Consider the following 25,577-nt stretch of genomic DNA (forward strand, 5'->3'; position numbering starts at 1 on the left):
TTTACATGCCACTCTTCCCAACTTCAATCCCTTGAGGTATCTGAATTCCACAATATTTTTTTCCTTAGATTGAAAGTAATATGTCTCCCATGTTAGGTAAAAGTTGCTCCAGACATTCCGGAGTTTCGCTGGAATATACACGTATACATACATCAAAACATTTAGAGCTGTGTGAGCAATGCTTTTGATGTTGCTCCTGTAAATTCAAAATCCAGGAGGCATAGTCGCTCATACCAAAACGTGGCATTAAATGATATTGTGTTTGTAACAGTGTCACGAACTCAAACTATGGATTTCACACTAATCTCAATCACTTGAGACATTTTATTTTTCATCCTTTATCGCCCGCCATAATAATGGGTTTTGAACCAATTGAATTGATTTTGAGTTTAACGTCCCGTCAGCAGTGAGGCTATATGAGACGTAGACCTACTAATTAACGCGAACTACATGAGCTCTCGCTGGGGGCCGAATCTGGGTCTCCCACACCGAAAGCGTGTACGCTATACGCTTAACCACAAAGGAGCTTTACGATGAGAGTTAAATTTGGACTTTAACGCTTTCGGAGTTGTAATTAATAATTTCTGCAACAACGAGAACTATGGATTCGACACTAATATCGATCGCTTTTACTTTATATATATTGGCGGAGAGAAAGGGACCACATCCATATACAAAAGCCTTGCAGATTATTGAACTGAAATCCTTTGGAAAGAAATCCTATTCTACTTTCTTTCTCGAGTATAAATAAGTCTCTTAGACATGACTTCGTATTCGTAAATTTCCTGTTTACATAGTTTTGGGGATCGGGAGTTTTGTGTCTGTAACGAAGATTGGAGTTTGTATAATAATTTATGTTTATACCTGAATGGTCTCTTTACCCTTCAGAAAGCGTAAATCACTTGCTGTAATGAGAAAATTCAGAAGTAACTTCCGATGACAAATAGCTCCAAATAAATACACTACATAATTTATTCATTGCAATGATATTATTTTCTTAATTTGTATTTAACATTCACATATATCATAGAATACCAACGTACTGTGATCACCTGTTATATTTTAAACATAATAATCACTTTGTTCTGCAATGATTGTATGTTATATATATACAGCTGACGTATTTTAATGTAATTATTTTATATAATTTTTCATGCATTGCGGAAAAAAGAATTTCATAAAAAAAAACATTGACTCAGATCGGAAGCGAACCCTCGACCTTACGATTTGAAATCCAGCGGCGTACCACTGAGCTAACACAAGCGTTCCACGAATAGTACTTCTAGCGATATATAACGGTATTTAAGATAATAATTACATTCATATCCACTGCAAACGCTGTTTTTGTTCTACTTTGACTCTTATTTTAGTACTCAGGAGAGAATAATGTTTTATGTCTTAACTTTCACCATTCTTTTACAAATGGAAAGATTCGTTTACGTATCTAAATATTCCATTAAGTATGGAGAGCAAAATGACAAACAAGCATGTGCTGGCATTAATACAGTTTCGAAATATTGTATCATCAATCAATGTTGCTTTTTTATATATAATTGGTAACAAGTCTTATTATATTTAAAAGAAGAAAAACACATCTGCAAGATTTTTCCCGATTGCAAAGGTTGGCTTCGAGGTTCGAACCTGGTTTACTTTTTCCCGAAGATACCCGAAGTTGGACTTTGAAAATTTTTGCCTCGAAACAGCAATAAAGAATGCGCTCAACCTTTTTGAGACAAGGTGTACATACTGTTTCAGATACTCTACCAGCACAACATGTGCTAGGCATGAGCCATTTAGGTGTTTTAAATTCATCTTCCAGATTTGATGCATTTGTTCCTTCTTTTTCTAAGCGATTGTGTACTAGAAGCAACGAACCCATCAACTTTATTAAATGGAAACTGTCGCCGATCACTTGAAAGTGAATATGGAAGAAAGTAAATAGATATTCGTCATTTTGTTATAAAGTTACATGGCGAGCAGATTTTATCTGATCCCACACGGTTATCGTCGAATATACGCGGTTAAACGAGCACTCTGATTAGCCAAATTTAAAAGACCTCAACAATTTTTTCCTCTACAAGCGACCTTCTCTTCAGCGCCTCCGTGGCCAATTTCGAAGAGCACGCGGCTAGTACTCCAAAGGTTGGTGGTTCACGGCCACCCCAGCGTACATTACTGGTTTAAAGTGTTTCTAGATTCACCTTAATGTATACACATTATGGATATAGGCGATTTAACATACTTTGGGGGAGTAATTTTGTGGTTCATTTACGCTTACGGTATGGGGAACATACCTAGAACATACTAGGCACGTTCCCCAGGTACATGTCAGCCATATGTCTAGGGGTGGACATAGATTGTGGCTATCACTTGCCATCCATGTGATTTCTTTGTCAGAGGTACATAAGGCACATACTGGACACATTCCCATGTACCTGAGGGAACATGATAGGGATATGCCTGGTATGTAATTGTGCTGTTAGGGGTGTACAGTCAGATGGACGCAGTAAGTTGCTTATGTGATGTGCTGTTTTGAGTTTAGCGTTCTCTTTTTAGTACAATGGGTATTTAAAATTTGAACCTACAGGTCAAAGTGGACTCTGAACCATAATAACTCTCACAAGAAAAAGTTCTCCATCGTTAAAGACGTGCTCGTCAATACCATCCATTAATTCGTAAAGAGAGATTACCTCTCATGTATGAGAATCGAGTGCACGATACATCGAATATTGGCTAAAAACACAAGTTGTTCCTTACAAGTCTTCGGCTTGCTATATGTTATAGGATGAACTCGTGATTAATTAGAAGTTCTGATTGTCTACACTTCAACTTTTTTATGGTTTATCCAACTAACTTCCACTTACACAAATATTAATTCTAAGTCCTAAATATTCTTAGATTTGCTAATGGTAGTATGTTTCATGTAGATTGATTGTAACACTTTAGTAAATGTTGCACCACCCTAAAGATAAACGTTAACAAGTGCTTTAGCTGATATATACTGTGTTCATGTATTGCTGCTTAGTCAATATTATGTTGTAACGGACATGGAATAAGTACTTGTGGGTACTGTGTAAATAATTACAACCTTATTTATGTTTAATTCACATTTAATTGTCTTAACCCATTGAATCCCATCCCCGTATATAAGGTGTAGAACCTCGCACAGTCTCTCTGATTTTTATTTATTCATTTATTGAGTTGAGAAAAAGACTCGCTTCGTGTGGATCATTGTACTGTATGGGGCAGAAACATGGGCATTACGTAAAAATTATAAAAAGCAATTGGAAGCTTTCGAAATGTGGGTGTGGAGAAGAATTGAGAGAATTAGCTGGATCGAGCGGAAAACGAATGAGAGAGTGTTAGAAAGAAAATTTTAAATTTTATTAAGAAGAGGAGGAGAAACTGATTGGTACATTGGCTAAGAAGGAACTGTATTGTGAGGAACGTGCTAGAGAGTATAGTGGCAGGAAAGAGAGGGAGAGGTTGAAGGAAACTATAAAAAATGAACTATATCAAAACAGAAAAATCGTACGAAGACTGTGCAACATAACAGCTTCTCATTTGTGGAAAATGACCTGCTAATAATGGTAGAATACTATGATGATGATGATAATATTTACTTATTTGTTTCAAAACGGAAATATCCTTTCGTAAGTACAATTTTTTACTGAGTTCGATATGCCACTAAAAAAATATGATCATCATATTTTTCTCTTTTTTATTTCTTAGAGTCTTAAAAAGTAAAATGCACTGAAATAGCAAAATGAACAATATAATGTGTACCTACTAACTATACATTTAAAAAAAATCGTATAATGTTCTCGACAATTTCGGATGACAAATATGTCGACTCCGTCAATTATAATTCTTGCAATGAAGTAAAAAGTTTCCATCAGGGAGAAACTATTACACATTCCCGTGATGTTATTTAGTTAATGGACTTCCATGATCCTTCAACTTTCTTTTGTCCCCATTATCAGATATATATATATCAGATCATAATTTATATCCGCGTGGATTATTAGAAAATAACATGCAGCTGCTGTGAGAAACAGAGATTATTTTCTGCAAAGAAATAACAAAACTCTGAACTCGATATTACCCTGTTCGTAAATGTTATTTGACACGAAAATAGAACATAAAATGGCTTCTACAGTTAAAGTGATGAAGTTCAAGATATCGAAATTGTATTCACACTTCCTTATCATGTACTCAAGAAACGGTTCTTGGATTCCGTATAGCATGTCTATCTTTATATGTGAACACATTGTCAACCACTAAGGGGGGGAAAAAACGTACGTGGTGGACGTTAAAACGTAGGTTACATGCGTATTTCCTGTAGTTTTTGGATTTAACGTGCAGCCCTATGTAACATGCTGCAGCACAAGTATAACTAAAAATGTATATTTTATACGTACTTTCTGCATATATGTTCCGAATAAATATGCCGTCCTTACCAAAGAAATAACTATATATAGATGGTCATGGACGTATTTAATATACATATACGTTTGTAATATACGGAAGACTGCTAGATGACAGACATTCTGCAGCGCATGATGTAACATCTAAGTGGGGAAAGAGCAGTACATATATAGCACATGGATAACGCGTGCTTCTTACAGATTTCCGTAGTAAACGTAAGGAATCCGTATATTTGTACTATATACCGCTATCCGAATAATAAATTCTTGTGAGTGCAGATTGAAATCGAACATTTGACATCAATTTCTAGGAAACTGCTCTAGTATTTTTTTTAATTCCGGATTGACCACTAAACAATTATATTTGTGAATTTTTTTTAAAAAATAAGTAATTTTGAAGGCAGTTGTAGACAAGACAAAATCTACAATAACCAGCGAGTGCGTCCTCATAACACAGTGATTAATAGCTTAGTGTAGGGTTTGATTCTGGCAGTGGGCATTTGCCTTAGATAAAAACTCCAGCATTGACTATGCTCCCACTTTAAACAATATATTCTTTCCTATTACATAAACTGAGAAAAAAATGTAGATTGCGTACTTAAAAAGATAGGTTACATGCATAATTTCTGTAGTTTTTGGACTTAACGTACAGAAGACGTATAACTGAAAACGCATGTTTTATAATACTTTCTGTATAAGTGTTCCATCTATATGTACTTTCTGTATGAAACAATGTAGGCGGTCAAGATCTCACATACAAATGGACGTATATAACATATAACCGACGAAGGTAACATAAGTATATGTATGTGATATAGGAAAACTGTTAGATATCAGACATCCTGTTAGATATAGATATAGATATATACTAATTTTCAATACCATTGGAAAAACAAAAATTCACATGCACGTCAATTACATCAATGGATGCTGAAGTGTAGTTTTATGAAAGTATTTGTCTGTTACATTTTGAAATGCTTTTACCATTTTAGTAAAAGCAAAGCAATTATATTACAACAGCAAATTCAACATAAACAAATAAATAAGCAGTTTCAAGAAGCGGAGAGGAATCGAACTCAGAACTTCCCGGTGTGCAAAACTGTGAAACACAAACTCTGTTATTGAACCGAGTCCAGACACAAAATGTACCATCTTTTATTTTCTAGACTATGGTCTATTTGTCCATCAAATTTGATTCAGATTCGGCCAGTAGTTACCGAGAAATAAAGTACTACATACAAGGTGAATCTAGCCAAGCCTGTAACTAGACAAACCATTGCACCAAATATAGCATTTTTTTCATTCATTTGACCATAGACTATTTGTCCACCAAATTTGGTTCAGATCCTCGTCTTTTGATGGTTTAAAGAGATATCTTGAAGTTGAAAGTAGATTAAAAGGGTGTTGCACTTTTAAATGTTTATTTTTTTTTCAGAATTTTACAATTATTAAGTTTTGCTTCACAATTCGGCTATCTGTAAATATCTTTAAAAATAACATATACACTGAATGATTACATACACTGTATATCTCTCAGAAAATCATCACAGACTAGCAATGAAGTAGAGCATTTAGAAATGAGATCTCGTGTATTTGGGAAGTTCTTTGATCGACTTTCTGCGCTAGCTATCTTGACTGTGCTCTTCAGTGGTTTATTTGGGCACATCGAACAAACAATAGGATATCATTTCAAATAAAACCAGGACCGCTTCCCTTCTAAACCTTTCCAGAATTGTATTTGTTGTTAAACACTTTGTATGAATTGGCTTCTGAAGTGTGTCTGAAAACTGTTAAATATTAGTATTCAAATACAATACACTACACACGCACATTTTCAGAAAATAAAAAAATCTTCATTAGCAGATGTAAGAAATTTTAGAAAGTAAAATAATGAGTTCGGGCGCGTTTTTTTTTTTTTTTTTTTTTTTTTTTTTTTTTTTTTTTTTTACGGAACAAATTACGCCAATGCACTTTATGCTTATAGATCTGATTACTTAATAAGTTAACATATTATAATGTAATTCAAAATAATGTGCAAAATAATACTATTTAAAAAGAAACACGAAATGAGGCGCCTATAGTACTCGCGCTGAGTCGTGAAGCTTGGGCTCTAAACCAATCATAGAAATATTTTGCTTGAGCTCCAACACATCGGAAAACTTCGGTACAATTTGTGGAGCCGCTTCCCGAGCGCACACTTGGGGAAATGTCGAACAGCTGAAATTCACCAACAATGTTGCCAAACTTTGAATATATAGTAAACAAGTATATAAAAAAGGCATTTAAAAATTACCAATAATAACACTGCACAACAATAAAAACTATAACAACTATTCTAAAATGGTAACAATAGCACAAATACTAACAACGAAAATATCACGCAACAAAAAAGAATTAACAAAACGGAACTTGACGTCAATCCGACAACACTGTACTCTCGGGAGATGTTTTCCGTGTAGCGCGAGGAAAGACACTGACAAAATTTGATGGGTGGGGGTTGACGACCGGAACACACCCTCGCGTTCTATTGGGTGGTGAAATCGGTAGATCTAGGTCAACCTTCACGACTCGGCGCGAGTACTATAGTATCAAAAGCCGCCAAATTATTATTATTATTATTATTATTATTATTATTATTATTATTATTATTTTTACCGAAATTGAGTTCTATATCGCTTGTAATTTGTTTGATCTAAAGGAATTCCATGGAAACAGAATTTTGTTTAAAAGCTTAATATTAAATACTAAAAAATTAGTTCAAATATGGGACGTTGTACGCGTGTATATGGAGCTTCATCGCAAGTTTTGCGAGATTACTCGAAACTAAGCGACATACATGTGGCGGGTTTTGATACTAGACACCTCAAATGTATATTCCTCGTGATCTTTGGTTATCTAAATTCGAGCACCAAAATAGTCTATGAAGTGCCTGAAGCACTAAGTACTATATATTACAAAATAGATTATCTCCTTTAAATCCACACTACCTATCTCAAAAAATTATCTTTCTCATAAAAAAAAATAAAGCATACAAACGAAACCAATAAAATTCCTTTATTTTTATATAACAAAATTGCCTTGTATATACTATATCGTAATATTGCAAACATAAATTGTGAATACTAACATATAAAATAAATGATATTTTTCATGTAATATCCTCAGTATATTTATGTAAGTTATAATCTCCGTCGTAATCTATATTTTACGACAACAGAATCCAGTTAGCTTTACGACTGTACATCCTCCGGAAAAGAATAATGACTTTTTATTTTTCACATGTGAACGAGTTTACTTAAACTAGCAAGAGATTAATTTCTAGCATAATAAATAAAATAAGAATAGTAAACCACTATGTACTACTAATCCCTATGCTTAAACATTGCAGAGGAAAAGGAGGTTATGGCCCTTTTGGACTACTTCAAAGATTTGTGTGAAGCTTTTACAAAAGTTACAATGCACAAACTTTATTGTGCAACAACACCAGAGTTGAGAAGTAAGTACTCATATGAGAAGAACAATAAAAACTCGTTAAATTAGAAGATTTTTTTTTAGCTTTTACTGTTACTAAAACATTTTAACTTTTGCCATTCTTTGCTTTCTTTCTCCTTTCCTCTCAAGTCTCTTTTGTTGGTTTTATTTCTCTGTCTATCTTCACAAAAAAAGAAAAAACGCATGTGTAACGCTAAGATTTGTTTGCATACATTTCCATATTGTTTCTCCAGAATCCTTTATTTCTTCGCTTGGATCTTGTAAAATGGAAATTAATCTACTTCACACAATACAACTATGCAAATGTAATCGCTTTATAGTTAAAATAATTTTGTGTCCAAATGTTTAGAAAAGTATAATCCAGTGATAGGCAAACTACAGCTCGCAAGTCGGATGCAGTCCCTTTAAATGTTCTATTCGAAAATTGAAATCATTCAATTCTACGTCCCACGTTTACGCCGTTAAGATAAAGCAGACGGTGATGATAAGAAATGAATCCAATAGTGGAATGAGTAAAGTGGGAGAAAATGGAAAATCCCCGAGAAAATCCACAGCGGTGTTTGTCCACAACAAAGTCCACTTGGCGTGAGCTGGGATCGAACGAGGGACCCCATGTACCAGAGGTGAAAGTTCTACCTCTGAGCCACCGCACCTCCTGTTCTATTCGCTCCGCGATATGACTCCTACTCTAGCGAATGAAAACAAGAATATAATTACTTCGAAAGGGTTGCATTCGAATCATACCAACAGATCGCCATCGCATTACAAACATTTACAACTAAAGACCTTGTGAATATGTTTATTCTCGTGTATTATTTTTGTGTGCAAACTGAAGGTGTAATCATTAAATACAGTGAATTTATATTTGGTTGCATTCATGTGGTGTACGAATCAAGCCTTACAGTCCACTAGTATGAATATTGTTTTTAGCATTGTTATTGTACTTTAGTGAAGTTACAAATATATACATTCATATTGTACATTTGGGCCTCCGGGGGCTCTCGGGATAGCTTTTCTGCTCTAATATTTCCCAGGATACTTTGCGGTCGGTGACGTCACGTGGAGGTATCGCGGTATTTTTCAAAATAAGTGAAATTCTGCATAAACAATAACACTACTGTTTCAAGATGGGGAAAAGTTATTTTACTTGTGCAGTAGCTCATTCTAATAGCATAGGAAGCAATACAAACGAAATAATGTTCCATCGATTCCCTAAAAATGATGAACTTCGAAGAAGATTGATTTCCTGCTGTAAGCGAAAGAACACTTTTAATATGGATAACGCACGAATATTCTGCTCACTTTTTATCAGAGGATTATCAAAGGGTTTGAAAAAACGAGCTTCTAAGTTTCCTGCAAAAGTAATGTTTAAGATCTGACGCTCTTTCTTCATTATTGATACCAAACTGGCATGGGGAAAAATAAACTAGACACTAGACACTAGTCAAGTTGAAAAACAGGTGTGTAACAACAATAATTTTACTTTTATGACATTTGTTTCTGAGGGCCTGAAGCTTAAGGAGTTTATGTACGTAAAGTGAAGTGAAAGGGGGTATCAACGAGAATATAAATGTATACTCTCATATATTCTTTAGTTTAAATGATATTCGTAAGTTTTGTTAAGTATCTGAAACATTATTCTAGAAAAGTTAAAAGTGCATTTGAGCAGAACATTCATAGGAACCTATTACGAACCGAACCTTACGTAACTTTACCTAATCTAACCTAATAAAATCTTGTTCAACCGAACCGTACCTGTTACGTACAAATCACATTGATTTTATTCCATCTCGAATGCCACATCGTGTGACAAAATCATTTGTTCTGATCAAAGTGCACTCTTACCATATTCTTATAATTGAAGGGCTGGCCGATAGAGGGGGCTAAGCCACAAAAACTAAATTCCGATAAGTCGAAGGGCAAAGTGTAGGACAATTAACTGCAAATTTTCCCCTGTGAAGCTGGATCTTTTATGTATGTATACCACTCTATATATCTATATATCTTTTATGTATGTATATGTATATCTGTGCAGCTTATAACCTGTAATACATACTGTAAAATGTGTTATATTGAGTAATAAACAAATATTACTAAGGTAAAGGAAATATTTTGCTGTCACGATTTCTGACAATTTGGTTAATACACACTAAATACAACGGGTAGGTTAGATTTCTAACCTGACCTAACTTAACATAACCTAATAAATTAGGTTAGGTTAGATTCGGTTATATTAGGTTAGGGTAGATTCGATTTCTAACAATCTAACCTATCCTAACACAACCTTACCTAATTTATTACATACCCGGAATCTCTGAAATTTTGAATAATGTTTGCTTTATGTATTTTACTACCTGAAATGCTCTTATTGAGAGGATTAGTTTATGGAAATGAAAGTGCAATGACAAAAATCCATAATGCCACCCCTTCCCCACGCCCAAAGAGGATGAATTTGGTTTTAAACGGCATCGGGTTGGTCACTATTCATTTCAGTGACCCTGAAAATCATGGACTGGACACCAATTTAGGCTAAGTTAGTTAGTCCTGGCTGCATTAAAGTACCAAAAATCGTTAAAGTTGGTCGAGGAGAGTTGGCAATCAAAGATTGTTACAATGAATAGAAAATGCCCCCACTTCCCTTAAAACGGAAATTTTCAAAAACAATAGGACATGTTTTTCTTTAAGCTTAATGAGGAGTTTATATACCGAGTTTCATCTTTCTAACTTGATAGGTTCGTGAGATACTGCATTGTAGGTACAAATTTTGAACCCCTTCTACCCCTTAGCATTCGCTCTTTAATCAAAGTAATAAGGGCCAGGTCACGGTGGCGTATTTAGGGTGGAGGCTTCCGGGCTTAAGCCCCCCGCGAAATCTTACTTCCTATAGTAAAGTATATAAAATATCTTGCTGAATTTTCACATTTTCAGCAAAGCGCTCCCCCTACCCCGAAAGTTAGCAAAGCCCCTTCCGAAACAAAACCGTAAATACGCCACTGAGGTCAACTCATGTACGGTACTAAAAATTATAAAAATCGATCCAAAGCTCTAGAATGAATTAGCAAATAAACATTATATCCATTTTTATTTGTATAGATAATTAACCATTATTGACGATATTTATATATTTATTACATTATATTGTTTCATCTGTGAGTAGAAATAACTCATTATTTGTATTTGGAAAGACAAGGAATATCATAATTATGTTTTGAATCCACTTTTACGAATAAAGCGCGAAGTGTAACAAGCAGGCAAGCGAAAACAATCTTCACAGATACCTCCACATGACGTCACGGACAGTGAGCCAATCAGAACGCTAATCGCGAACTGGGGCTACCTGTTATTTTATATACCTTGCTAACAGATGAGCATTTAACTTCACTTATGGGAATTCTGCATCCTAGTTAAAGCCAGATTATTAGAAACTTTAATTATTAATAGAGTTTAGCATTGCAAGAATTTTGTAAAAATGCACCATTGTTGTTTTAAATAAATTACCAGGGCTGTCCAGAAAGTACAAAACGTTTTCAAATAAAAAGAAAAGTAACAAAATGAACTAACCAAATTGTATTTTATACATTTGAAAGGTACACTCTTAAGCTATTTTCCCACATAATCGCACATGCAAATTAAGGTACTTATTATAACGTGGCATAAGTTTTTTTAATACAATTGCGGTAAAAATCTGCCGCTTACGATTTCAACCACCAAGCTTTTCCACCTGAATTTCATGCACCAAAGTCTGTGAAATTTGGGGAAAATATTCAGCAAGTTCCGTAATCGTGAAACGACGATTTTCACGAATTTTGTGATCGATTTGCCTCAGCAGTTCGTCAGACACAAGGTTATGCCTAGCACTGCGGTTCCCATCGTGGCCATAATGCACCATTGCCTCACTCGGCCTTCACTCATTATTGCATGTCTGAACACTTCACAGAGTTGGGGATGGATTTCAATTGGCTTATGTTTTTCGCCAACAAAAACCTAATCACAGAACGCACCTCACAAGAGACGGAATTTTCTATTGCAGCGCACATTGTAACACGTCACAGAAAGCACAGTAAGAGCGTCACAGCTGGATCCGTACTGAGTATGGCAATGTTCTGACACCAAGATGACGACTCTAGCCACACGCCCACTGCCGCGATAGGCCAATTCGTCTGGAACTTTCTGAACAGCCCTCGTTGATTGGCCAGCCTAAAGCTTTCTTTCTTACTTTTTATTGGGCTCTGTCCTAAAATAACAAAAGCTGCCTATTACTGGCATAAGCTTTACAAAATTAACTTTATAACCAATGATAAAGTCATCATAATGGAATGCTATATTATTATTAAAATAATAATAATAATAATAATAATAATAATAATAATAATAATAATAATAATAATAATAATAATAATAATAATAATAATAAACAAATTTCATATTATATATAGCGACGATTACTTCCACGTTTCCGTTAAGAAACACGTGTTTTCGGTTCTGCCAAAATCTCATTTACGACAATACAGTTTTAACCTTATCAACAAATGAAATAATTGAGTTCGATTCTTTTTTCTATTTTTTTTCCCCCTCTGAAATGGTCGTAGTAATGTTGGCATCCAGTACATATTACAGAAAATTATTGGAGATATCTCTAAGAAGCTTTATAAAACCGGAGACAATTTCATTTTATCTTCTTCATTGTGTGGATAGCTCTTCTGATGACAGCCATATGCTACAGACAATCCAATCCTCTGGCGATGGCCATATCAAACGATGTTTTTTTTCTCTCTCTCTCTATTATTTTCAACGAAGATAAGCATTGTCTACTCGTGAATGGATCAATTTCTATTTGATTCAATCACAAAAGCGCTCTTGGCTTTTCTTTCGCTAGCTTCCATTTATCCCGGGTTATCTTTTCTAAATTCACCGGGTTGTCACACTGAAGTCATGTCTGATCGAATTGAATTGTTACCAAAGCAATTCAAACTCTCGTTGGTAGAGAGAAATGCATTAAAATGATAATACTTCCAATGATTAAGTGCTTACGTATTTGTAGTAATAACCAAAGATGTTCTGGCTATGTTGACGTGTCACAAACTGAAAGAGCCCAGAGGGCCGCGGTAGCTCAGTGGTATAGCGTTTGCCTCTAGTGCATAGGGTCCTTGATTTGATCCCAATGCTCCCGCCAAGTGAGTTTTGTGGTGGGCAAACACTGTGTGCGTGGGTTTTCTCGGGGTTCTCCCGTTTTCTCTCACGTTTCTCATCCCACCATTTCCTTCATTTCTCACCATCACCGTCTCCTTTAGTATAGCTGGCATAACCGTAGGACAAAAAACTTAAGGATTTCATTTCATATCATGAAGGGGTCCATCCATCACAGTCTTCAGTTATCCTCTTCGTCTTCGCATAGAAATTTTCTAGTTTAATACCGGTCATCAACTATAGCTTCTTTAGCTCCTTCCTCTTTTCTTTCAAATCGAGCTCTTAGCATTGTCCCTGAGTGTACATTAAATTACCAACTAATGCACGAACTAGTTTCTTCTAGTTTTCTTTATTAAATCTTAAATTTTTCTTTTCTTCGTTAAAATATTAAATAATACTTTTGATAAAGTGGATAGTTTCAAATATCTAGGATCAATATTAACAGAGGAAAATCATATCGACGAAGAAATTTAATGTCGACTAAAAGCAGGGAATTCGTGTTACCATTCGGTTGAAAATCTATTGTCGTCGCGAATTCTGTCGAGGAATTTGAAGCTTAAAATATACAAAACGATAATCATGCTTTTTGTTTTGTATGGCTGCGAAACATGGTCACTTACTCTGAGGGAAGAACATAGACTGAAAGTATTTGAGAACAAGATCCTGAGACGAATATTCGGACCCAAGAGGAACGGGAATGGGAAATGGCAGAAACTTCATAACGAGGAACTACATAATTTATACGGTTTACCCAACATTGTTAGGGTCGTCAAGTCTAGGAGGCTTAGGTGGGCAGATCATGTAGCTAAAATGGAAGAAAGTAGAAAAGCTTTCAAAGTCTTGACTGGAAGACCAATCGGAAAACGACCATTAGGAAGACCTAGGCGCAGATGGGAGGACAATATTAAGATGGATCTCGCAGAGATTGGAATACAAAGTAGAAACTGGATCAGTTAGCTAAGGATAGAAGTCAGTGGAGAGCTTTTGTGAACGCGGCATTGAACCTCCGGGTTCCATAGGCCATAGAGTTAGTTAGTTGTTCTTTTCTTTCCTACTATTCCCTCCACTTCCTCATTCGTTTTAAGTTAGACACAATTAATTTTCTTAATTATTCTCTACACTCACATTTTAAAAGTCTATAACCGTCTGTCGTCGATTTTGCGTAATGTCCTATATTGCACAGTACTTCACTCAAATATTTTATGAGTCTTCTTCCTAAACTCTTTGTTAAAGACGTTGTGACTAGAATTTCGCTCGTCCTAGAAGTATCTTCTACCCTATTTCCATTCTTACTTTTATTTTGCGTTCATGCTGTGTATCTTAACTAATAGTACTACATATGTAATGAAAATTAGTTACCTGTTTGACTTTCACCTCTTTCTAGCGTTTATTTTCATCCTATATTCGTAGCAGCTTTCTCTTAAGACTTGTATCTTATTTTCATTTCAGATTACCCAGATATCGCCATGTCGCCTACAAACCGTTTATTGGACATAATCCTTCTGTGGGGTAGTGACCCCCTCATCTTTCTATATTAATATTACGTATTAATATTTCTATATTAAAAGTATTACGTACATTATACTATGGTTAGAAGGAATATTTGGTAAATCATAGAACAACGCTGTTTACCCTCCATTTTTCGTCCTTTTTCTCGTGTTCCTTTTGTTTTCTTCGCTTGACGAGCTGCAGAAAATAGTATATGTATGTGTGTACTTGGTTTCTTTTTGAGTTGAGAGATCTTGTACCACAGCTATTGGTAAGAGATCCCGTGATCGCAGTTCTGCATTCTGATTAGTTAATAGATCTTCTCTCAGCGATGAATAGGGAACAAGTGAAAAAGTACATCACTTTTCTATTCAACGGGATGTAGAACATGTATCTTAAAACTTGTGTAAAAAAAAAAAAAAGTTTAATTTTTGTTACTTGTGTTATCACTCGTTTTACTACTGCATGTGAGTATATTTAATGTGGAATACTTAGTTATTCAATATGCTAAAGAATTTTGTTGGGTAAAATAGGAGTGAGACATGTTAAAAAATAGTATTTTCGGAATATTATCCTTGCTCCGATTTGTAATTAAGGCAGTAGCCATATTGAAACAAATTTCAAGTTAGAACACGTGGCGTACCATAATGGTATGGAAAGAATATGTACAGTATATATATATGGAGTCGATAATCAGCGGCAATTTAAGATTCGTATATTTTATTTTACTTGTCAATTGCAGACGTTTATTCTTGTTGGATTTTGAAAGTTTTTTTTTTTTTTTTTTTTTTGTTAATAAAATTCTGTTATGTTAACTTAATTCCGAGGTGTAGTTTGTTAAGTCAAATCATTGCTTTATCCTGCAACCAATGAAGCTGAATATTTATGTGTGCTTAATAAATTACGTTCTTTCTTTCAATGTATATTTTCATTTTTACGTGCGCTAAGCGACGTTGTAAAATACATACCTGTTGGGAATACCTTTCTCAGGAGTATTAACTCTCGCTTTTGCGGAGGGGGAAAGGATCGTGTTGATATTCGTGAATCCTTTCCTTTAAATTTAATCTTTGTGAAAGTTGGGCTTTCTGGGAGGGAGCTGGTTATAGCAACATTCCCACCCATAACAACGATACACTTCTATTCGAAATATCGACTTCCTTACGCAGTCCCTTCAACACTATCTCCGATAGATATATATTTATAAATAAACAACGCTATTGAATATTTGTCGAACTCCTAATCCCATTCCCCTCTACTCTGTTACTTCTTTCCCTTTTTAACACTTACCAGTTGGTTTATATATCAGTTTCTCACTTGTTGGTCTTTATAATATTTATTTTAATTAAAAAAGTGACATTTACTTATTGTAAAATGTTTTAGTTACAGTTGTATTGAAATTGAATATGTTTTCTTCTTCTTTTTCTTTTGTTGGCTTCTTTGCGACATTTTAAAACTCCATCGATCTTGGAAATGAAAAAAAAAAATTCTTCTTTCTACAACGGCGACTAGTGACGGTTTTGACACATTCTTGTAAGAAAGATTCGACGACACAGTGAATATGCATATGACTACTAAATCTAACTCAAGAATAAAGATGTAGAGATTTCCAATACTATATTTCGTGGCTCAATTATAAAATACAATATGTACAACATGTTACAAGAATTCAGTTAAATTTTCAACTTTTACTTCTTTTAGGCCAAAACTTATAGGGTACCACAAATGAACTTCATACTTTAATGTTTCTTGTAAACTGAAACTATTATATTAGAACGAAGAGCTTGTAAATAGAATGAAATGAAATCTTTGAGTTTTACGTCCCACAGTTATGCTGGTTAGGCTAAAAGTGACGATGATGATGAGAAATGAATGAAATGGTGGAATGAAGAAAGTGAGAGGAAACGGGAGAACCTCGAGGAAACCCACGCACACAGTGTTTGTCCCCTACAAAGTTTACTTGGCGGGAGTTCGGACTGAACCGGGACCCCATGCACCAAAGGTGAACGCTCTATTACTGAGCCACCATTGCTTTTGATTGAATTCTATCTGTGGATAATAATACAGGGCTTTCGGAGAGAGGCAAGGGGAAAGACAGGTTTTATTAAACTAGATTGTGCAACCGATATGTTTAAGCTATAGGAACCTTGTGCTTCCAGACTAAACTCAGTCCTTTCAACCAGTGTTTCTTCCAGACATGTTTTTGGGGGAGGTACTGTCCTTCCGGAGCTCTGAGAGTGTTTCTCGGAGTAAATCAAAATAACACATCTATAATATAATAATAAATTGAATAATATCATGTGAAAATATGTGCCCTTCCGAATATTAAGTGTACCCCTGAAATATTTTTTTCAGAAAGGAACACTGTGTTTCAACTTAATCGAAACACAAAATTAAAAAATGTTCAATACAAAAAGTATTACTGCTATTATATCTAGAAATACAGACACAAGAATAGTTATTAAGTTTCAAAATTAAACTTTCTATGTAAACCGTTGGTATAATTAATTCTTTGTAATCTGAGTTGCAGAACTGGAGATAAATTCAGAGCAAGTCCAAGGAAATGTTCTTTCCTCGTGAAAGTTGTGAGTTTATAATATGTTGAAGCAATGAAACCCGTGTTCACACCACCCATACGCTCAACTTTTATCAAACAACTTTATTCCAATTTTATCAAACGACTGGATTTAGATAGTGATCCTAAAAAAGATGCACTCTAATCAAATTTTACAAGTCAATTCCGAAAGGCAAGATTCCTAATTCTATAATCCGTTTAAAAAACTGCAGCAAAAAATCTTCCTCACCTCCCTTTCTCCCAGAGTTCGCATTCCCTGAAAAAAAAAAAAAGATTTTTTTTTTCTTTTAGTTTCTAAAGGGCTGGTGTGACCTTTAGAGTAAAGGAGATGATTTATTAATGACAACGAATGATTGTAACATTAATAATTTGTGCCCTTAGTTCGGGAATCGAACCGGGAACCATGTGCAGTAAAGGCACACGCGCTAGCCACTGGACGAGCAAAGAGATAGACCAGCGACGAGAATTTTACTATTCCTTGAGTGAACACGCATTAGAATTCTCACCTGGCTGAAACTCAAGGAAATAATCTGTCATACGATAACCATACATTTCTCCCGTTCTCTCCCACTTTCTTCATTCCTCCATTTCATTCATATCTCATCGTCTCCTTTAGCCGGCATAATCGTGGGAAGTAAACTTAAATGTTTCATTTCCTTTTCAAAATTCAACCTAACAGGAGAAGAAAATTCAAATAATGTACCTTTCACACATTTTCCATAAAGTTAAGAATAGACATTTTAGTGAGTTTATTACAGTGCAGTGATGTGAAACATCAGCGCCCGGGGCGATAGTATAAGACGGCACGCCCGTGCATATGAGTGGGGTCGACAGACGAGCCGCAAAGCGCCACCACCGTTGACGTGAAGCGTAAGAAAATTTTTAAAATAAACCCTGCTTTTCGAAGAATTGGAGCACTTTTTATTACTTTTTCTTTTCATTTTCCATATGTGCACTTCATTTTCCTAATATGAGTAAGGGTATAGGATCACTTCCTAAAGCAGGAAGAGGATTTAAGTACATACTAGTAATATTCCAAGTAATTTTTCCTCTCTATTTTTTCTTTCCTTTTTCCTCCCGAAATTTTTGCCCCCTTACTTCGGCGCCCAGGGCCGTCGCCCCGCTCGCACCCACCCCCGCGGCATGGTACTGGTTCATTATAAAAGCTGAACTCAATATATATATATATATATATATATATATATATATATATATATATATATAACTTCATTTCTAAGGTACAAGATACCTACTCTGAACCTTACAGTCTCTAGGTACTTCAGTCCTCTTCGATAATACTATTTCACAAGCTCCAGAAATATCATATTTCATCATACATTTGCATTCGTTATGCGTTTACTTTGCGTAAAGGCTATATGACATGAGGCGACAAACTTAACATGAAGTTTCGTTTGCATAGAGTGAATGTTTTATCCCTCACATTTTCAGGCCATCTTCCACTCTGACAAAAGAAAAAAAATACCAAAAAAAGTTTCGCAAGTCAAACGAGAGCTAGAAACAGAGAGAAAGAGAAAAGTTAGAATCATGCGCACAGAACAAGTTACTGGAAAACCTCCAGCCTGAAGCTATGATACAATTCAGGGGATGTGAACAGATATCCACTCAGTCGAGTCCTCTCGTCCGGAGGGGTGAGATACACAAAGTCATAAAGCGTTCGCTTTCCCTGTTTTGATGCGCGTATTTTATCACGTGTTAATTAGTGATATATGAAAGTGTACACCTTTTTATGAGCTTTGCGCTTGCTGCAGAAACGCAAGGTAATGATTTTCGCAGCAAGACATCGCAATGTTACTGCTATTTAAGCCGTGAACATGAAAGTTTTCTCGCGTGTTTGAATGTAATTGAAAACTTTATAGTTTAAAAAATTACAGTGAACTATACATTAGTTTGTTTTCATAGCTGTATAAGATTAAGAAATTTTTATTACCAGATCTTGGTAAGTAATTATATCTCGCTCTTGTTTTGACTTTTTTTTCTGTGTTGTAAGTTCTTTCCAATATTTCATTGAATGTTTAATATCAAATTTAAACCATGGTGTTTGATCGGCTGGTCAATCCGCTAATATTATTTCATTGGCAACATAGTTTCATAGTCTCCTTCGGTGTAAAAAAAATTTTTTTTTAAAAATTATGCCCGTTGGATTAAGGAAGACGGATTGTTAAGACATGTGAATGATGATGTAATAATTGGTTGAAATGGGAATGTGCGAGGAGACGGGAGTACCCCAAGGAAACCTACGGACAGTATGTTGTCCACCACAAACTTATTTGGCCGGGGGCTGAACCATGAACCCCACGCACCAAAGGTAAGCGCTCTACACTGAGCCACTGTGCCCCTCATTGAAACAAATAGAACGAACTTCTATCATTTAGATTCCCGATCAGAGTTTGTGTATTTGTCTGTCTATCTGTTTCATGATTCTTCCAAAATATTAACCAATTTCAATGAAAGTTATTATGTGCCACCCTCCAACATTCCGAAATAAGTCTATTATTTCCGAATGCAATCCATCAAGACTAAAAAAGGGTACACAGTGGCGCAATTCGCCACACGTTGTAAATATTCATATATACATACCATTTTCCAGTCTGTATAAACTAAATTAAAATAATTATTTGATTTTGATAAAACACAGAGAATATTATCTTTTATACATTCCGATCGTCAACATTGGTAAAAACCGTCAAGCATAAGTGGGTAAATGGGGATAAGGCCTCCTGAACTCTAAAATTTCCTTATTTAAACATACAATAGGGCTATGTTCACAAAGTAATTTTCCTCGATATCTTTTACCAACACGAATCGTTTTTAATGCAATAATGCGTATAGTTTTTCTTTGACGACTCTTAACCATTCCTACTGCATAGAGTTCAAGTCAAGAATTAAGAGTAAAATTTACCTTTCTTTACTCTACAACGCCCCACTTCCGGATATATTACAAACAAATTTCGTGATAAAATTAGTAAAGTGTATTAGATTTTAATACTTTCGATCCTAAGCTCGAGTCAGACTCGGGTTGGCTGTTTATTCCAAAACGCCAAAACCCGAGTCTAACTTTTTTTTTTTTTTTTTTTTTTTTTTTTTTTTTTTTTTTTTTACAAAATAGCTCCTATGTAACTTATTATGGTTTCCAGTCGGTTGTCAGCCGTGTTAAATACTCACTGAGACTCAGTTCTTAAAGAAATGCTATTAACCTGACATCCAGCGAAGAGTAAACGAACTTTTGCTGCTTGATTGCTGTGATTAACTTTCTTCGTTTGGCTGCAACACGATCGATAATATAGTGGAATATTTTGTTTGTATAACTATATAAGTTTACAAAGTTGTCATTGTTTGAAGCAAGTAAGATGAATATAGAGGAAATATCAGAGATTTTAGAAGAGTACAGTTTAGATCCCGTTCGGAAGGTGAAATTGACCATTCAGATTTAGACCCTGATTTCGAAATTCAAAAAGCAGGTGAGTACATGAGCAGTTCCGTGCTGTGGAAATCAGCGCCCGGGGCGGGAGTATACGACGGCACCCTCCTCCCCGTACATATGAGTGAAGTCGACAGACCAGCCGCAAAGCACCACCATACAGTGATTTTCCTTGATTTTGACCATCCTTCATTTTGAGCACTTTTTATTACTTTTCCCTTCCATCTTATATACAAGGGCGCCGACCTTGGGAGGCAGAGGGGGCCCGGGCGCTCCACAAAGCTCATGTTGGCTCCTGCATTGTATTGATGAATATACAATATTTGGCATAATTTGAATGCAATTTGTCTTAAAATTATCTATGCCTTCTGCATCTGAATGCCCCCCCCCCCCCAAATTTACAGAGAAATCGGTGCCCTTGCTTATATATATCTTCCCTTTATCCTCCCGAATCCTCACAATAACGGAACTCAGCGGTCAGTTCCAGCAGATTTCCAGCTCCTTATTACACACCATTGTTACTGTTTCGCACTTCATACGCAGCGGGAGTATTATGTTTTTATTGTAAACATTTTTTTCGTCTGTTGAAAAAGTACATATTTCAAGTAGCAGTGTAGTAAACTATTTCTTCTTGCATCATCAAATTATATATTCATAATAAAATCTAATGTCCAAAAACTTGTTTGCAATGTTTTTAGTGCGTCTATTATTATTTAGCAATGTGCTATAAAATTTTTAAAAAGTCCTAAAAAAAACCTCAGAATACTGGAATAAACGAGTCAGATAAGCCCAGGATCGAAAGTGTTCATACAGCACGGCCTTCAACTATCTCTAAAGCATGGGGCTAAAATCATATATATAAGACCGGGTGTATGTTCTTTATATTAACACCTACCGTTGTCTTGGCATACTTTTAGGTTTGATGTAATTTTAAGTAAACTCTCGAAGAAGAAAAAAAAAAGACCACAGGATATTGAGAAATTATAACGTTTGTGCTGGACAGAGGCGCACCTAGGTGGGGGTCCACAGGGTTCGAATTCCCTCCCAAAAAATTTCGTAACTCTACATACACTTGTACATTTTGTTAACAACTATATTTGTTTAATAGAGAAATTATTGATAATAGCGCAAAGATTTGATCTTACTTTCCCTCTGAGCTCCTTCTTTTCTTATAAAAACTATTTAGTTCTACTATTTTGTTTGAGACTATAGGTGACAGTGTTTAACAATTACTAATCCTATTTCTGCGTGTAAAATTACACCAGTTCAATACTAAATAGACGTGATGTCTTGTAGTATAGTATTGGACTCAACCAAACTTTGTACAGCTAGTGGCGGATCCAGGGGGGGGGGCTATCGGGATGATCCAACCCCCAAAAGATGAAACTTTCTTATATATATACAGTGGCGTATTTACGATTTCGTTTCGGGGAGGGCTTTGCCTGAAAATGTGAAAATTCTGCAAGATATTTCATATACTTTACTATAGTAAGTAAGATTTCAGGGGGGGGCTTAGGCCCGGAAGCCCCCCTAAATACGCCACTATATATATATATATATATATATATATATATATAAAGAAAACCCATCCCATTTTGAAGCTCTTAAAAGTAGCTCTAATAGCAGTATTACAACCCACCGCCCCCCAGATGTTCGTCCTGGATCCGCCCCTGTGTACAGCTACCAACAATCATTTCTAGATACGCACCTGGCGCTGAGTACTTTGTGTATAAAAAAATAAACGTGATATTGCACAATCATCAGACACATCCTTTTTTTTATTACATCAATTCTCACTATTTTCAAAAATTGTATTTTATTAGCGATGTTACATTACTCAGTATAGATTTATTTTAGAATGACATAATTGTTTATTTTAAGAGGATGGTTATAAATTCAGCCTGTTTGTCAGTTGTACATATTACTTTCGTGTGGCAGACATGGGTTCGATTCCTGAAGGAATCTCATATGGTTCTGATTCCACGTCAAACTGAAAGTCAACGTCTTATATAGTATCGCTACTGAAAGTACCGCTAAACTTATATAAAATAAGTTTTACATATTTTCAGGTAACTGTAGGAAGGATGCCGCAAACTATAGAATTTTAGTCAGGCACACTCAATTGTTTAGATGCTAATCAATCAATAATAAGGGAATGAATTTGTCACTCCCTAAGACAGTAAAATTTTCAAGAAGGTAATGCTTGAAAATCTCCAGTAATACAAGTACTTTTATCCTGTTTCCATAACGCAGAATATCACTACTTATATGTATTTTGCCAACAACTAACAGGCGACATAGCAAATGGTTAACATTGTTCAATACTAGCAGCTTCTTCTCCTCCATCTCTTACCTTTTACCATATCTTCCTTTCACCGTCTCTTATATCGTGTATCACGTTCATAATAAGACACTAATCGACAAGTTAGACATTAATCCAGAGATGATCACTTATTCTCGCTTCACGGCACCGTTAGCGTATCAGGATCTTATGACATCTAGAGTAGAAAATGAATTGTTTAAGTTTACTGTTCCAAGATTATGACTGTTACGCTAAGGGAGACGTTGATTAAAGCAAGGAAATGATAATGGAAGCATTGGTGGAATGAGAAATTGGGAGGAAGCAGGAGTGCCCCGAGAAACCCACGGACACAACCCACCTTTTTATATTAAATGCAAATAAAATTCAATTCCCAGTCTGGTGCTGTAGGTCATTCACACGTGCAAAGAAATTAAGGAAGTCTCATAATAATTTAAAACTATGTCCAGTTAAAACATTCTTTTAAATAGGAAATATAAAATTATGTTATGTAGCAATGTATCAAGGAAATAATAACACTTCCTGCTACACGTTATGAGGTAATTCTAAAAATGTAATGGTAAGCGGAAGAAAAGACGCTACCAAAACTAGGAAGAAAAGGTAGGTGGACAAAAAGAGTAGGGAACTCGAGAGAGTTTTGAAGTGACCATCTGATTAAAAGGATCTACCTCTCAAAAATCTTCATTCGTCAAAATCTGGGTGAGTACAATGCTGGATACTATTTGATATCACGCTTTATTATTCGACCTTGTCACAAAATTCGTTTAATTCTTATCCTATCTTCAAAATTCATTATGACAGTTATTATAATTTTTAACGTAAGGCCACAGCACCAGATTTGGGTAATTATCTGATCTGATATCTCTACTTTTATTTCTACAATTATTACCAACCATCTTAACTAATTATTTGCTCTACCTAAAAATTAAATGGTTAAGTTTGTTATGAGAAAACCCTTCAAATTGCCCCCATGCTATTATGGTTATTAATACATTGAATTATTTGTGGATAAAATTGTGTATGTCAACGTCCGGATTTCGGTCCAATATGTTGGCATATGTTAATATTGTCCACCACAAACTTACTTGGCCGGGATCGAACCACGGACCCCACGCACCTGAAGTAGGCACTCTACCACTTAACCACCGTGCCACCTGTCACCTAGACACCCTACAAGTGTACCTAAGACATACATATAAATATAAATGAATTAATGTAAAGTAATCTAAAAAGAAGTGAGGCTTTTCCAAACAAGATGCGTTGCTGTCAGAAGTCTCAGGGTATATGATTCGCAGCGGGACAGACCTAACGTCATGTGATGACTGATAGTTGAACCTAGTAGATTTGCAAGAGAAAGTGGTCTCTTCCATTCAGAGATTCGAAAGTTTTGACTTTCTAATATAACAATTGCCACTGTATTTTCTCTTTTCCTCGTCAAATTTCCAAAAATCCTTCCTTAGTGGTATATTACGTCAGGAAAGCTACGCTTTGTCCAAATTTAAAGTTTTTATCTTAATCTGTTTGGCCCTAGCGTTAATCAGTCAGTCAGTCGCTCAGATTGACCATCTGTTCAGGTCTTAGAAAGATATAGGAAGGATGCCCATCCACATTTTTTCATGGAATAAGGCTGATCTATAGTTTTCCGGTCGAAATTCATATAATAATGAATAAAATTGTATTTACGGGGTAGTGGGAAACTTACAATGATTCAAAATGATTTAATATTGCTCCATTCAGAAACATAAAATATTGCCATATTACTTTATTGATGCGGCAATGGCAGGAGTGCGAATACTTCTGACGCACAATTGGGCCAAACCAGGCAATTCTTGGCAAAACTCGAAAAATGAAGTGAAAGGTTTGTTATAATGAAACCTTAATGATGTACACATAAGATAGTGTGCAGAAAAGGAAGTTGTAGTAGCATACAATGACCTTATGGCACGCGTAAACTTGGTTATCCAGCCTGAGAGGCACTGCTTAGTGTCAGAAGATAGAATGTTGAATTTGAATGTGACTATCCCTACATTGCATATAGATATTCAGCGGTTGGTAAACATGGTGACACGGTCCACAAGTATGTATCGTTTTGTATACTTAGAATGTTGACGTGATGTGTACTAGTACTACATAATATAATATTTGGAAAATGGCGTGGTACTGAAAGCATGTAGATAGAACCATGGTCAAACGATACAATAGCCTGTTGGTAGAAAACATTGCATATAATGCATGTGATTTTTTAGTATGTCATAGCGGAAACCTTGTTCTTACTGTATGCAAAGAAGAAACCTGTATATATTTGCACTTTTGGGATATATAGCGCTTGAAAATAATTTAGAAAAAACGCATTCTGCATGTAGTGCTGTTTTTGAATTGAGCTGGGGCGAATGTGAGAGCAAGTATTATGCTATTAGAAGTGGGATCCCCATGCACGAACTGGCAAAGTTGAATATAAGTGGATTCTGGGAATTTTGCGCCTAGGCCTCGTTGGGGGCTTCGCCCCCAGGCCTCATTTGTACCCAACATCTAGTCATACTTCTTAGGCATTCACCACAGAAATGAACTCTAATCAAGCATGTTTGATTAGTGGTGGCGAAATATCAATGTTTGCTCAACATCTATGGACCATAACGTAGCACCATATTAAAA

The 25,577-nt window shown here is 35.5% G+C and overlaps 1 protein-coding gene across 2 annotated transcripts in view; it reads left to right on the forward strand.

Annotated features, from left to right (window-relative positions):
• The first annotated feature begins 18,808 nt into the window (after nucleotides 1-18,808).
• LOC145662381 (uncharacterized) overlaps nucleotides 18,809-25,577 on the forward strand; it is a 174,644-nt gene continuing 167,875 nt past the window's right edge. For both annotated transcript variants that reach the window (XM_081727900.1, XM_081727901.1), the window contains exon 1: nucleotides 18,809-19,123. The gene's annotated coding sequence lies outside the window, so the exon portion shown is untranslated. The remainder of the gene's footprint in view (nucleotides 19,124-25,577) is intronic.

This window comes from Thermobia domestica, chromosome 10 (genome assembly GCF_964235325.1).
Source record: "Thermobia domestica chromosome 10, izTheDome1.hap1.1, whole genome shotgun sequence".
In the NCBI taxonomy this organism is placed as follows: domain Eukaryota; kingdom Metazoa; phylum Arthropoda; class Insecta; order Zygentoma; family Lepismatidae; genus Thermobia; species Thermobia domestica.